At 43.4% G+C, this 13,847-nt stretch overlaps 1 protein-coding gene across 3 annotated transcripts in view; it reads left to right on the top strand.

Annotated features, from left to right (window-relative positions):
- Window positions 1–13,094: 13,094 nt before the first annotated feature.
- LOC138763159 (E3 ubiquitin-protein ligase RNF123) overlaps window positions 13,095–13,847 on the top strand; it is a 377,998-nt gene continuing 377,245 nt past the window's right edge. Inside the window, exon 1 of one of the 3 annotated variants that reach the window (XM_069936875.1) lies at window positions 13,095–13,276. The gene's annotated coding sequence lies outside the window, so the exon portion shown is untranslated. Of the gene's footprint in view, window positions 13,354–13,847 lie in introns of all 3 variants that reach the window. The other 2 variants (XM_069936874.1, XM_069936873.1) reach the window with 2 other exon arrangements.

Here is a 13,847-nt window from a genome sequence, read left to right as displayed (position 1 = left end):
CTGGATCTACTGATGTTGATATACTTTTCAAGAGTCTTGAACATAAGATATTTTCTTCAATGATGCATTTAGGAGATTCTATGAATAATTTTACTTCTAAGATTAATGCATTGGTGGATGTCAATACTCAACAGATGGCTGATTATGGAGCTTTTAAAGTCGAAACTATTGAAAGACTTGAGATGTGTGATCAAGGATTATCTGATGTACAAGATCAATTGCAAGATGTGAATAAAACAATTGAAATGCTACAGATTCAGAATAAACGTTTAGCAAAAAAGGTTGATTATTTGGAGAACCAATCTAGACGGAATAATGTGAAAATTGTTGGCTTGCCAGAAGGCATAGAAGGGTCAGATCCAAGAAAATTTTTCACTGAATGGATTCCACAAGTGTTGGGACAAGATAAGTTTCCTGAAGGTTTAATATTGGAATGGGCTCATAGAGCTTTGAGAAGGAGACCTTTCTCAGGGCAGAATCCAAGACCTGTTCTGGTTCGCTGTTTAAATTACTGTGATAAAGAGACTATTTTATATATGGCTATTAGAAATGCACAGCAAAACAGATCTCCTTTGATGGTTCAGAGTAATCGTGTTTTCTTCTATCCGGATTTGAGTCAGGAAATTATGTTTCAACGACGTGAATTTAATTCTGTGAAAGAATTATTGTGGAAAAAAGGATATAAGGCAACATTTAGATACCCTGCGGTACTGAAGATTTTTCAGGATGGATATCAACCAAAGTTCTTTGATAATCCTAAAGAAGCTATGGATTTTGCTCAGTCTTTACCAATTACGCAATTCCAGGAACGACGTAGTCCTCCACGGTCTCCTCCAAAGAGGGCAGAGCTGCAAGAAGGGAATTTGATTTCTGGAAGAAATGGAAGAAAAGGTGGTCGCAATGGCAAAGGAAACTCATTTAATAGATAAGGAACATTTGAAACTCAAACATGAATGGGTTGGGCACGTTTTTTATTCTTTGTTTAATTCTAAGGCAAAAGGTGTGGCAATTTTGGTACATAAGAATCTACCATTTTAGTTACAGAGTGAAGAGAAAAATGGTGGAAGATTATTAAAATTAAATTGTACAATCTTTAATGAGGCATGGACTTTGCTTGATGTTTATGCTCCTAATGTTGAGGATACAGTTTTTGTTGTGGATATGTCTTTATTACTTGGACAATCGAACTCTAATGTGATGTTGGGGGAGATTTGAATGTGGTGTTGGAGCCTTTATTGGATAAGTACTCAAGAGTAATTAAGAAGTCTAAGATGGCAATCCAAGTGATTAATATGATGGCAGATTTGAATTTAATTGATATTTGGTGAAGAGTTAATCCTACAGAGAAAGATTTTTTTTTATTCCTCGCGACATAATTCTTTTTCTAGAATTGATTATTTTTTAATAGCACATTTGCAGGATAGGGTTACATCTGTGGAGTATAAGGCTAGATTGGTTTCGGATCATTCATTATTATTATTAGAATATTTGAGTTCACAAGATGTTCAGAAAGCTTCAAGATGGAGATTTAATACTATGCTATTACGACGCGAATTTAATTCTGTGAAAGAACGGTTGTGGAAAAAAAGACATAGGGCAACATTCAGGTATTCTGCGGTACTGAAGATTTTTTAGGATGGAAATTAGCCAAAATTCTTTGACAATCCTAAAGAGGTTATGGACTTTGCTCAGTCTCTACCAATCATGCAGTTTTAGGAACGATGTAGTCCTTCAAGGTCTCCAAAGAGAGTAGAGATGTAAGGTGGGATCCAGATTTTTAAAAGAAATGGAAGCAATGGTGATCGAAGTGGTAACGTTGATTTAAAAAAATAAATCTTTTATCTTTTTTTTGAAAAGAGTTTAAATAGTTTAAATAATGATGATAGTTTAATGAAGTGGGAGTTGGGAGAGGGAACTGGGTGGGCACGAGTTTCCAGAAGTCATCAGCTACCTGTGAGTTATCTCACACCCAATATTTTGGGGGAGTTACCGCTTTGGGCGGTTTAAACAGGAGGAGGTAGTTGTGACCTCCGACCTGTTTTTTTTTCTTTTTAATTTTTGGGTTAAGAAGTGAAGGTTTTTTTTATTATTTTTTTTAAAATACATTTTTTTTTAACTCTTTTTGTTTTCTGATTGTAATTGAGAGGGAATTAGGAGGTTTTTTTTCTCTCCTTTTTTTTCTCTTTTTTTGGGGGGGTTTTCTCTTTTTTCTTTCTTTTTTAAGAGGATGATGTCACAGAAGATAATAAGTCAAAAATTGAGGATGTTGAATTAGGTGAAGAGGAAGATGAGGGGAAAGGTGATAAGAAGAGAAAGAAGAAAATTAAGTACAAATACATTGAGGGAGAAGAGTTTAATAAAATTAAGTTAATTTTGATAGAGAATTTTGAAGATGTTATAAATGAAGAATATGGAGAATTTTATAAGTGTTTGAACTTTTTCTTTTTTTTTCTTTTTTTATATAAGGGGAGGGGAAGGGAATAAAAAGTTTATCTGATTGTTTTTCTAAGGGATGTTTTTGTTCTCTCAATGAATTATAAAGGAAACTTGGTATTAATGGAAATTCTGTATTTATGTATTATTAATTATGATTTTTTGTATAACAGATATGTGGTTGATATATGATTTTAATATTTGAACTTAGTTTTAAAGTGGATTTAATTTGTTAAATACATGAATTATGTTTGATTTAAATATATGTTTAAGGGTATTATTTTAGTATTGATATTTTTTTTGTTGTTAGCAATTTTTGTTGTTAAGTTTTATCTTTTTTTTGTAAGTGGGTTTTTTAAAATTTTATTTACAACATTGTTAATTAATTCTTCACTCTTTATTTTGGGGGGAGGGTTGGACTAATTTTAAATTAGATGATTAATGTGTTATAATTATTGGGGGCGTTAATTTGTGTAGTTTAATGGCTGCACCATTTCATCAGATGCAAGGATCGACAATGAGATAGACAACAGACTCGCCAAGGCAAATAGCGCCTTTGGAAGACTACACAAAAGAGTCTGGAAAAACAACCAACTGAAAAACCTCACAAAGATAAGCGTATACAAAGCCGTTGTCATACCCACACTCCTGTTCGGCTCCGAATCATGGGTCCTCTACCGGCACCACCTATGGCTCCTAGAACGCTCCCACCAGCGTTGTCTCCGCTCCATCCTCAACATCCATTGGAGCGCTCTCATCCCTAACATCGAAGTACTCGAGATGGTAGAGGTCGACAGCATCGAGTCCATGCTGCTGAAGATCCAGCTGCGCTGGATGGGTCACGTCTCCAGAATGGAGGACCATCGCCTTCCCATGATCGTGTTATATGGCGAGCTCTCCACTGGCCACCGTGACAGAGGTGCACCAAAGAAAAGGTACAAGGACTGCCTAAAGAAATCTCTTGGTGCCTGCCACATTGACCACCGCCAGTGGGCTGATAACGCCTCAAACCGTGCATCTTGGCACCTCACAGTTTGGCGGGCAGCAACCTCCTTTGAAGAAGACCGCAGAGCCCACCTCACTGACAAAAGGCAAAGGAGGAAAAACCCAACACCCAACCCCAACCAACCAATTTTCCCCTGCAACCGCTGCAACCGTGTCTGCCTGTCCCGCATCGGACTTGTCAGCCACAAACGAGCCTGCAGCTGACGTGGACTTTTTACCCCCTCCATAAATCTTCGTCCGCGAAGACAAGCCAAAGAATTCTAATTTTTATTATCTTATTTTTTATTATTTCTTTAAATGTAATTTTTATTTTATTCATGTTATAAAATTTTAAATAAAGTTTAAAAAAAAAATGTTAAATTTTCTGCACAGTATAAGAATTGCCTGATACTGATAAACATGGAGGTGTGAGAAGTGAGATTGGACTGTGAATCAAAGAACTTTTTTGAACTTGTATACATATTACATACGTGTGTGCATAGAATTAGAAGGGGCTTAAGTTAGGTTAATTAAGTTAATAGTAATGTTAAAGTTTGATCCTGTTTTCATGTTTAAAGATTATTAAAAGCAACTTTAAGTAACCATTTGTCTTGGTGAATATCTATTGCTGCTGGGTTTTGGGGTCCTCTTGGCTCATAACAATTCCATCCACTTGTTATGGCTTCTCTGCCCAAGAGAAAGATTCAAGATTTTGATGGTGACCCACTTCACTTCCAAGCGTTTACGAAAAATTTTGAATGCAGTATTGAATTAAGAGCCAAAGCTTGGAGGATTGTCTATATTATTTGGCACAATTCACAAGTGGACAACCACATGAACTTGTAAAGAGTTACCATCATGTGGTCCCAAACAAAGGATTTGAAAAGGCTAAATTTTTACTAAAGAAGAATTTTGGCAACAAGCATAAAATTGCTGAAGCTTATGTGTAGAAGGGTCTTTCAAGATCATCAATAAAGCGGATGACACAAAGGCTTTGCAAGCTTAAGCCCTCTTTCTAAGAGGGTGTGGCAGTGTCATGACGGAGATCAGCCATCTATGAGAGCTTGACATATCTACTAATGTGCAGGGTCAGCACTACCTCTAGGCGAACTAGGCAGCCATTTAGGGCGCAGACCTCAGAGGGTCACTGTCAGATTGGGCAGACGTCCGGTATGTAGGGGCCAAATGTGCAAAAGTGTACTAATTTTATTAGTCAGTGTCCCAGGGTCCATTGGCTGGGTGCAGCCATCTTTATTCTTGTGTGCATACGTTAGTGCTTGCTGGCGTATGTGCGATGAATTATGTCCCACGAGTACAGGCTGATGCATACATGTCACAGTATGTCCCATTACATCGAGCGTACAAACTTTGCAGCGTTTATTGGGAGCGACTCTTGATTTTTCTTACCCCTGTGATTGGGGAGGGGGCGGGGCTAATTAAAGATACCCGTACTGAAATCTAATTTCAAAAGGAACCCAGTCCTAATGACACATTCACTTGAACTGCAGTTTTCTACTGGTGAGTTGGATGTTTTGTTTGTTAATATGTGGGTGAAATTTTTCTGCACTATAATGTAATTGTAGCAGATTGATGACAAAAATTCTTTCTTTCTTCTTTGGCTTGGCTTCGCGGACGAAGATTTATGGAGGGGGTAAAAGTCCACGTCAGCTGCAGGCTCGTTTGTGGCTGACCAGTCCGATGCGGGACAGGTGTGACAATAAGTACCCAGTTTCTGGTACTGTATTGCATTGAATTGTTTAAACCCAAATCAGTTTAACATCTGACTTTTAACTCTTTCTAGTAGATTCATTTGAATTTTACATGGGATGTGTAATACAGTGGAAATTCTATGCTCAAATTTAAACTTTTCCAAGTATTAACAAAAAGTTAAACAGAAACTGCATAATCCACTGCAAAATTGAACCATCATTGGTATCTGCATCAGCTGTAACGAAAATAAAATCAGTCACTGTCACGAGCAGGAAGCATTGCTGCACAAACTAAAAATTCTTTTGACAATTGCTTGAATGTGTTGACTATTCTGGAAAGGGACTTCACTTTGGAGAAAGTAGACGGAATTTAAGTGAGTTTTTCCCTCCTGTGTGCATATCATAACCAAATAATGAAAGAACAAATTCAATGCTGTCATTCCCCACCCATTTCCCTTGAACCAACATTAAAACAATGTCAAACGGTAAATGATAAGAAATGTCCATTTGTTGTTAAAGTAGGGACAATGCCAGCCTAACATTTTACAGCCAGTATTAAAAAATGTCTCTGAGACCCTATTGCTTTGCTGCCTGTTGGAAAGCAGAAATGCCTTCATGTCATTTGCTTGGAAAATTAAAAGAAACAAAAAAATACCTCTGTCACTTAGAGTTTCACCTCAAAGCATAATTTTAAGGTACTGCAGAGATCCTTCCATGACTTCCAATAAAAGACAAACTCCTACTGTTTCAGCTCTGAACCAAAACATCCTTTTGAATGAATGGTCTGACTCAAGTAAAGTAGGAGCTCTTCAGTACCTGAATGTCATAGAGGATGAAATGCCACATATTTTACTGACATGAAAGTACACGGGCATTTTTCTAGTCACATTCATATAGGTGCTTAAACAAATGAAGATTTCAAAGTGGTGTAATAACTGGGGGGTTCAACACCTTCTCGTGCTCTTATAGATGTGCTGCTGTGACTTTATAGGGAAATTTCAGAACAGTTTGAAGGAATAGTTCTGTCATAGGAAACTTTTACATCAGTGTTGTGAAATTTGGATAATCTATTCAGAATAAAAACATAAATGATCTTAATGTAGAAGGATCTGTGTTGCAGACTTATAGCAGCAGTAGCTCTCAGTGTCTAAACCACCACATACTACAACAAAAAGTCCTGGATCATGTGCCCAATGTTTCTGTTGCTCTAAGGATTCTTCTCACATTTCCAATATCAGTGGCAAACTTATAAAAACTTGTATACGCTCAACATTGTTGCATCAGAGACTAGATGGCTTGGCAACGATCTCAATTGAACATGCCCAGGCATCAGTACTTGATCTGATTTAACTGGTGACATTTGCAAAGGAAAAGACTTGCAAAGTGAAATTCTGATGTGCCTGAAATTGAAACTTTTATGAAACTTAAATTTTAACAACACAATTCACAAAATTATTACCTCTAACAAGGAGGTTACATTGACGTTGCCTCAGGCACAAAATAGTCTGGCACTGACCCTATTGCTAACCTCTTTTCATAATTCGTCTTTTATCCCATAATCACCTTAGATGTCTTCTCCAAGTATTTAAGTTTCCCAGTCCGCTACCTTCCCACTAATTTTTGCTTCCATCTATGCCCTCTTTTTTGCTTTTACTCTGGCTTTAACTTCCTTCATCAGCCACAACTGTCTATTTTTCCATTCATAATATTCTTTCTTTTTGATATGTACCTATCCTGCATGTTCATCATTTCACGCAGAAACTCCAGTCTTTGCTGATCTGCTGTTTTGCCCATGAGTGTGTTTTTCCCAATCGACTTTGGCCAATTCCTCTCTTGTGTGACTGTAATTTCCTTTACTCCACTGAAATACCAACACGTCAGACTTTAGCTTCCTTTTCAAGTTTCAAAGTGAACTCAATCACACTGTGTTCACTAAGGCTTCCTTTACCTTCAGCTCTCTAATCACCTCTAGTTCATTACACAGCACCCAATCAAAAACAGCTAATTTCCAGGTGGGCTCATCAGCAAAATGCTCCAAAAAGCCATCCTCAGACTCTCTCTCTTGGGATCCTGTACCGAGCAGACTTTCCCAATCTACTTTCATGTTAAAATTCTCTAGAATTATTGTAATGCTGTCCTCTGACATGGTGTATCCATTTCCACTTGTATTTTGTAGTCTACATCGTAGTTGCCATTAGTGTCCTTTTACCTTTACCATTCCTTAACTCAACCCATCAAGACTCTGTCTCTTCTGATCCTATGACCCTTCTTTCCAATGATTTAATATTGTTGCTTATCAGCAGAGCCAAGCCACCCTCTCTACCTACCTGCCTATCCTTGTGATACACCATGTATCCTTGGAATTTCAGCTCCCAATGACATCCACTACTCAGTAATGGCCACAGCATTGTTCTTTCCAACCTGTAGCTGAATAGTAAGATCATCCACTTTGTACCTAATGCTGCATCCATTTAAGTATAATACCTTCAGACCAGTTTTTGAATGTACTGTGTCTCTTTCATCCCTCTGGCTATGTTTGTGTCTTATTACCTATGTATCATCCTTGCTGCACACTATCTTCACTTCACTGCTATTTCCCCCCTTCTTCAGCTTGAGTACTCTCAAATCAGTTTAAACCCTCCTTAACATCTACAGTACAACTCCGATTATCCGAAATTGGATTCTCTGAAATCCTCATTTATCCAAAATTTTTCAGAGCCGAACTGACTGGGGATGTCGGGCTCCCAGTGCTGGCAGTAGTGGTCCTTGGGCTCTCGGCGTCGGCAGCAGCAGACCTCGGGCTCCTGGCACGAGCAGGGCCTCAGGGAGGAGTCGGTGAAGGCCAGCATTTTTTTTTTGGTGACAACTAAACATTATTTTAATGCTTAAAAAGCCTTGTTGTTTGCTGTTGTTTAAATGCTGTTACAAGTGACTTGCTGTTGCTACTAGGCTGGTTTTTTAAAAAAATGACCGGTTCTTAGAAAAAACATTTATCTGAAATGGGCCAGTCCCAACTATTTCGGGTATCCTGCCCCCAAAGATATTGGTTCCCTTTCGGTTCAGGTTTAACCCTTCTTTTTTGAATAGGTCATACCTTCGCTAAGAGATCCCAATGATTCAAGAATCTGAAGCCCTCCCCCTGCACCAGTTTCTCAGCCATGAATTTATCCGCCTGATCTTGCTATTTTTGCCCTCACTAGCTCGTAGCACAGGCAGTAATCCTGAGATTACCACGCTGGTCGTCCTGCTTCTCAGCCTCCTCCCTAATTCCCTGTATTCGTTCTTCAGGGCCTCCTCATTGATCTTGCCTATGTCATTTATGCCATCATGTCCTTCTCCCCTCAGAATGTTCTGGACTCGATTTGAGACATCCTGTACCCTGGCACCAGGGAGTCAACACATCATCTGGGTGTCTTCACCGGGCTCACGGAATCTCCTATCTGTTCTCACAATGGAATCTCCTATCACTACTGCATGACTCTTCACCCTCTCCACTACAGAACCCTGCTCAGTGCTGTAAACCTGGTTCCTATGGTTGTCCACTGTCAGGTCATCCTCCCCAATTCTATCCAGAATGATAAACCGTTTGCTGAAGGGAGTGGCCACAGAGCTGTTCTCTACAGACTCCCTGTGGCTCCAATCTATCACTTCCTCACTCTCCCTAATGAGCTGCAGCTCAAGTTGCAGCTCCAGTTCCTTAACTCAGTCTCTTAGGAGCTGCACCTGGTGCAAATGTGGACATTGGGGAGGCTCAGAGTCTCCCATGGACCCTGCATTTGACACTCAACACAGAGTACTAACCCTACGGTCATAATACCTAATCTATTAACACTAATAAGTACTGAACAATATACTGTCATGACACTGATTTGCCACAGCTTACAAACAAATGAAGAATACACTCACTCATTTCTGTCAGGTCACCATGAATGTGACTTTCTTTTATTATTCACTAGACACAACATTGCATTTTTCAACTCTCCGAACACCACCCAGCCAAATGCCTCTGACTTTCTCATTGGCTCACTGCCACACAGGTGAAACCCTGACACTCTCCCTCTCCTCCTCCTGCATCTGAGGTTCATCACCCATATACTGACGCTTAACACATCCAAGTATGCGCACTACTACCATCGTGGGTCGCACGGCTTACGTCATCAACGGCGGCCAGCACCACTCCCGATGAAGGTAAGTATATGAGCATGACAGTGTTTTCCACCCCCCACCCACCCCCAGCCTCTGAGCCATGCAAGGAGGTGACTGATTGGAACTGTCCTACTATGTAATGGTCTGGAGAGCTGACAGTTTGGCCTGACCTCATATGATAGTGCAAAACAGGTGATGCATATCCAATTGGCAAGGATGCGACTGGCGTTCTGACCCTGGCTCCAACGCAGAACGTGGACCATCGATATATGTCAGTGGTAACCTGTCGATCAAAGCAGTGTCAGCTTTTCCATTCCTGTCTCAGTGATCTCACGTTTCCCCGAAGACAATCAACATAACCAGCCAGATCATAGAGTGTCATGCATGGACTCAGATTCACAAACTCGCCTGGCAAGGTCAGTGTAGTGTCATATACTAGCTCTGCCGCTGAACATCCTTAACAGCAGTACGCACTCAAGGAGCACCATGGGCAAACGTTTGTTCCGTGTAGTTGCATCAACATGTTGCTTTCAGTTGTCGATGGAAACAATTGCAGATGGTAAGCCGTAGTGCAAATACAGATCAGTGAGAGCTCAGAACAACAGTGACTTGAACTGAGACCCTCAATCCATTGTAATAGTGACTGGAACACCAAAAGATGGAATCCAACAATCCATGAAAGCCCTAGTGACTGTCTCCACAGAGATGTCAGTAATAGGAATGGCCTCCTGCCACCTCACTGTCCGGTCTTCACGCGTGAGCAGGTAAGTATATTCCTGAGATGGCAAAGATGAGCCTGCCAAAACTAGGTGCACATGCTAGAAATGAGAATCTGGAACAACAAAATACCCCAGCTTGGATTTTGTATGCTTGGAGACTTTAGAACACTAACACGGCAAGCAGGACCTTGCCCTTGATCCCACATCCTGTTTCACTGAGGCCAGGTAAAAAGTTACAAAACTAGTTTAATTGATGCTCTTCTATTAGGATGCGTTAGATTGTGGAGAGACTCAAAAATCCCCCGTCTCATAAACACCAGCACAAAAGGCTTAGGCCTTCCTATGGAAAAATCACAGACTAACTTTTCACCCGTTTCATCCAGGCTCACATCTTGAAGATGGAGACCAGAGTTGATCCAGCGATACCGGATGAGATCAGGATTGGTGTGCTGTGCACGAGCCATGGCAGTGAAATCAATGGCAGTAGGTGTATGTAAAGCATCAATGTTGCTCCTGGACAGGGTGTCGACCATGGCATCCACTTTTCCTCGGATGAACCGCATGTCCAATGAAAATTGTAGGATGAAATCCAAGTGCCGAATCTCTGGGTGAGTAGAGATGTGTGCTTGTACTCGCAGTATGCTAAGAGGCCAGTGGTCTGTATAAATGGTGACAGGATGACCTTCCAATAAAAAGCGAAAATGTTTCACTGCGAGACAGATGGCCAAGAGTTCACAACAAACGTACTATAAATTGCCTGAGCTGGTGACAGCTTAGCTGAGAAAAATGCCAAAGGTTCCAATTGCCCATGGACTCGTTGTTCCAACACTGTTCCCACAGAAATGACAGATGCATTTGTGGTAAGAGAGAGCAAGGCATTGGGCTTTTGATGTACAAGCAAGATGGCATTCGCAGGTGCAGTCTTCACACAGCACCATCTCCCAAAGTTAATGGATTTTTTTTGGACATGGACTTATCAGATCCTTTTAATAATTCAGTAAGGGGTAATAGAGATGCTGCGGCATTTAGCAGGAATCGGTGATAAAAATTCAGCTTGCCTAAAAAAAGTAACTGGTCAAACGTAATGGGTGTAAGAAATTCTTGAATCTCTCGCACTTTTGATTCATTGGGCAAAATACCATGTTGCGTAACTCTATGTCCCAAAAATATAAGATCAGCAGTGCCAAAAATGCATTTACTGGGATTAAGCACAATGCCAAACTCATCAAGCCTCTGAAACAAGGAGATGAAGTGGTGCTTGTGCTCCTTTTCATCCACACTTGCGACCAGAATATTGTTGATGTAAACAAACACAAAATTGAGGCTGGCAAGAACATGGTCCATAAACCGCTGGAATGTCTGAGCTGCATTCCGTAGTAGACCGAATGGCATTCACAGAAACTCAAATGTATCGAAAGGGGTAATTACTGCTGCCTTTGCAACATCAGAAGGCTCTACTAGAATTTGATAGTAAGCACATACTAGATCTATTTTCACAAATACTGTAGATGGTTACCATGGAGATTTGCTGAAAAACACTTGTTCTGCTGGGAATGTTGTATTGGTCAGGCACTTCAGAATTGCTCAGGGCATGATAATCACCCCAAGCAGATAGGCGATTAGTGGAGGTTTTAAATAGCCAGAAAGTGAGGAACCATGCAGCAGAGCATTCATCAAGGGAGTGGTCTTCATCAAAGTGGTAGAAGTCAAAGTGGTAAGGCTTGTGCCCAACAAACTTCAGCGAGAACAGGCAAGAGGCAAGGGTTTTATTTGGCTGAGTATTGTCATGACCTTCGTCAGGAGCGATCCGGCTGCAGCTGATGACCTAAGCGATGCGACGCGCAGGGGTATAAGCACACATGAGCAGGTGTGTTAAGCATCAGTATATGTTGAATTGGGACAGTGGACGCAGGCCAATGCTGTTGGCGAAACTCTTGAATCTTACAAGCACCATCATCACCTGTTGGACCTGTTGGAAATTCCAACTCCCCCTCGCTTTTGCTGCAAGCACAGTTCTGCAGACAGAGAAACCTCTGCGATGCACACCCAAAGTTTCACTTTGGTGCCTGACACAGGAGAGTGTGGAGTCCGTGCCTGTGAGAATTCTGAGTGGTGGGTTCAGTCACAAGGAGAGGATGGAGTTACCCTGTCAGTGAGGTGGACTGGGACAGTCACTCCTGGAGAGAGGATCAGAGTAGATGCAGTCACATCTGGATAATGTGTGGGAATGTGCAGTGGTAGAGAGTATAGTTAGGCATGGATGGATGGAGTGGAAGTGGATGTGGTCACTGCTGGGTGGAAGGGAAAGTGGGTGTGTTTACCACTGGGTAGAGGGGGAGAGAGATATGGTTCCCCCCCTTCCAGGTAGAGGAGAGGGAGGTGGTTACCACTGGGTGGGGCAGGAGTAGGGTGTAGTCACCCCCGGGTCGAGGGGGAGTGGCGAGGTCACCCCCAATTGGAGGAGAGAGTGGCGTGGTCACCCCGGGTGGAGGGGAAGCGGTGTGTGGTCATCCCCAGGTGGAGAAGGGAGGGACTTGGTGATCCCTGGGTGGGATCGGGGGGGGGGGGGGGGTAGTGGTGGAAGATACGTGGAGGGGAAGAGGGGTGGTTACCCATGGGTGGGTGGGAGGAAGGGACATGATTGCCTCTGAGTGGGTGGAGGGGGGAGGGACATGGTTCCCCTGGGTGGAGGGGTGAGGGATGTGATCACCCCTGGGTGGAAGTGGAGAAGGACTGGTCACCCCTGGGTGGAGGGGGAGAGGGATATGGATGGTCACTCCAGGTGGGAGGAAGGGATGTGAATGATCACTCCCGGGTGGGGGGGGGGGGGGGGGAAGGGAGGGACATGGTCACCACTGGGTGGAGGGGGAGAGGGAAGTGGTTACCCATGGGTGGGTGGGAGGAGAGGGATGTCACCACTGGGTGGATGGATGGGGCAGTGGTCGCCACTGGGTGGGTGGAGGGGGTGAGGGATGTGGTCACCCCTGGGTGGATGGTCATTCCGGGTGGGGTGTTGGGAGGGATGGTTACCCATGGGTGAGGGGGTGGACAGGGGATGGGAGAAACGTGGGGAAGAGGTGGTGTTTGGGGGCGGCACTGCGCTCTCGCCCAGCCTGCCTCCGCGCCGCTGTTGATCGCGTTTCGAATTGGCGGCCGCGCAGCCACCGTAGAGCATCATGGCGGCGCAGCCGGCTCGGTAAAGCTAGTGGCCAGGACGTTACTCCGCAGGAGACGAGTGTGTGTTAGCGGCGGCCATCCTCGGAGCAGAGTCGGCCGGCGGGGCAGGTGAGGTTGCACCAGGGGACAGGGGCCACGCTCTGAACACGGCCTATGCAAGGAGTATTGAAGCCCCAGATTGAACGGTAATCCTTGTCCTCCTCCCCATCCCCACACACCCCGCTTCACTCTCACCATCCACCCACCCACCCCTCTCTGCTACCTTCAACCCACATTTACCCTTCCCCTCATTCTTCTGCCGAACCTCTGATCACTGTCAACGACCCCCCTCCACCAAACTGTCTGTAGTTTTAACCACCACTGTGACAGAACTTCCCCCCCACTCTGACATCCCCTTCACCCCATTCCATTACCCCATCTGCCCCCCTCTTTGACACACCTCTGTCTCCCCCCACCGACATCCCCCCACCGACACCCCCTCCGTCTCCCCCCACCGACACCCCCTCCGTCTCCCCCCACCGACACCCCCTCCGTCTCCCCCCACCGACACCCCCTCCGTCTCCCCCCACCGACACCCCCTCCGTCTCCCCCCACGACACCCCCTCCGTCTCCCCCCACCGACACCCCCTCCGTCTCCCCCCACCGACACCCCCTCCGTCTCCCCCCCACCGACACCCCC

This window comes from Narcine bancroftii, chromosome 5 (assembly GCF_036971445.1).
Source record: "Narcine bancroftii isolate sNarBan1 chromosome 5, sNarBan1.hap1, whole genome shotgun sequence".
In the NCBI taxonomy this organism is placed as follows: domain Eukaryota; kingdom Metazoa; phylum Chordata; class Chondrichthyes; order Torpediniformes; family Narcinidae; genus Narcine; species Narcine bancroftii.
This window is presented reverse-complemented; position numbering and strand designations above follow the sequence as displayed.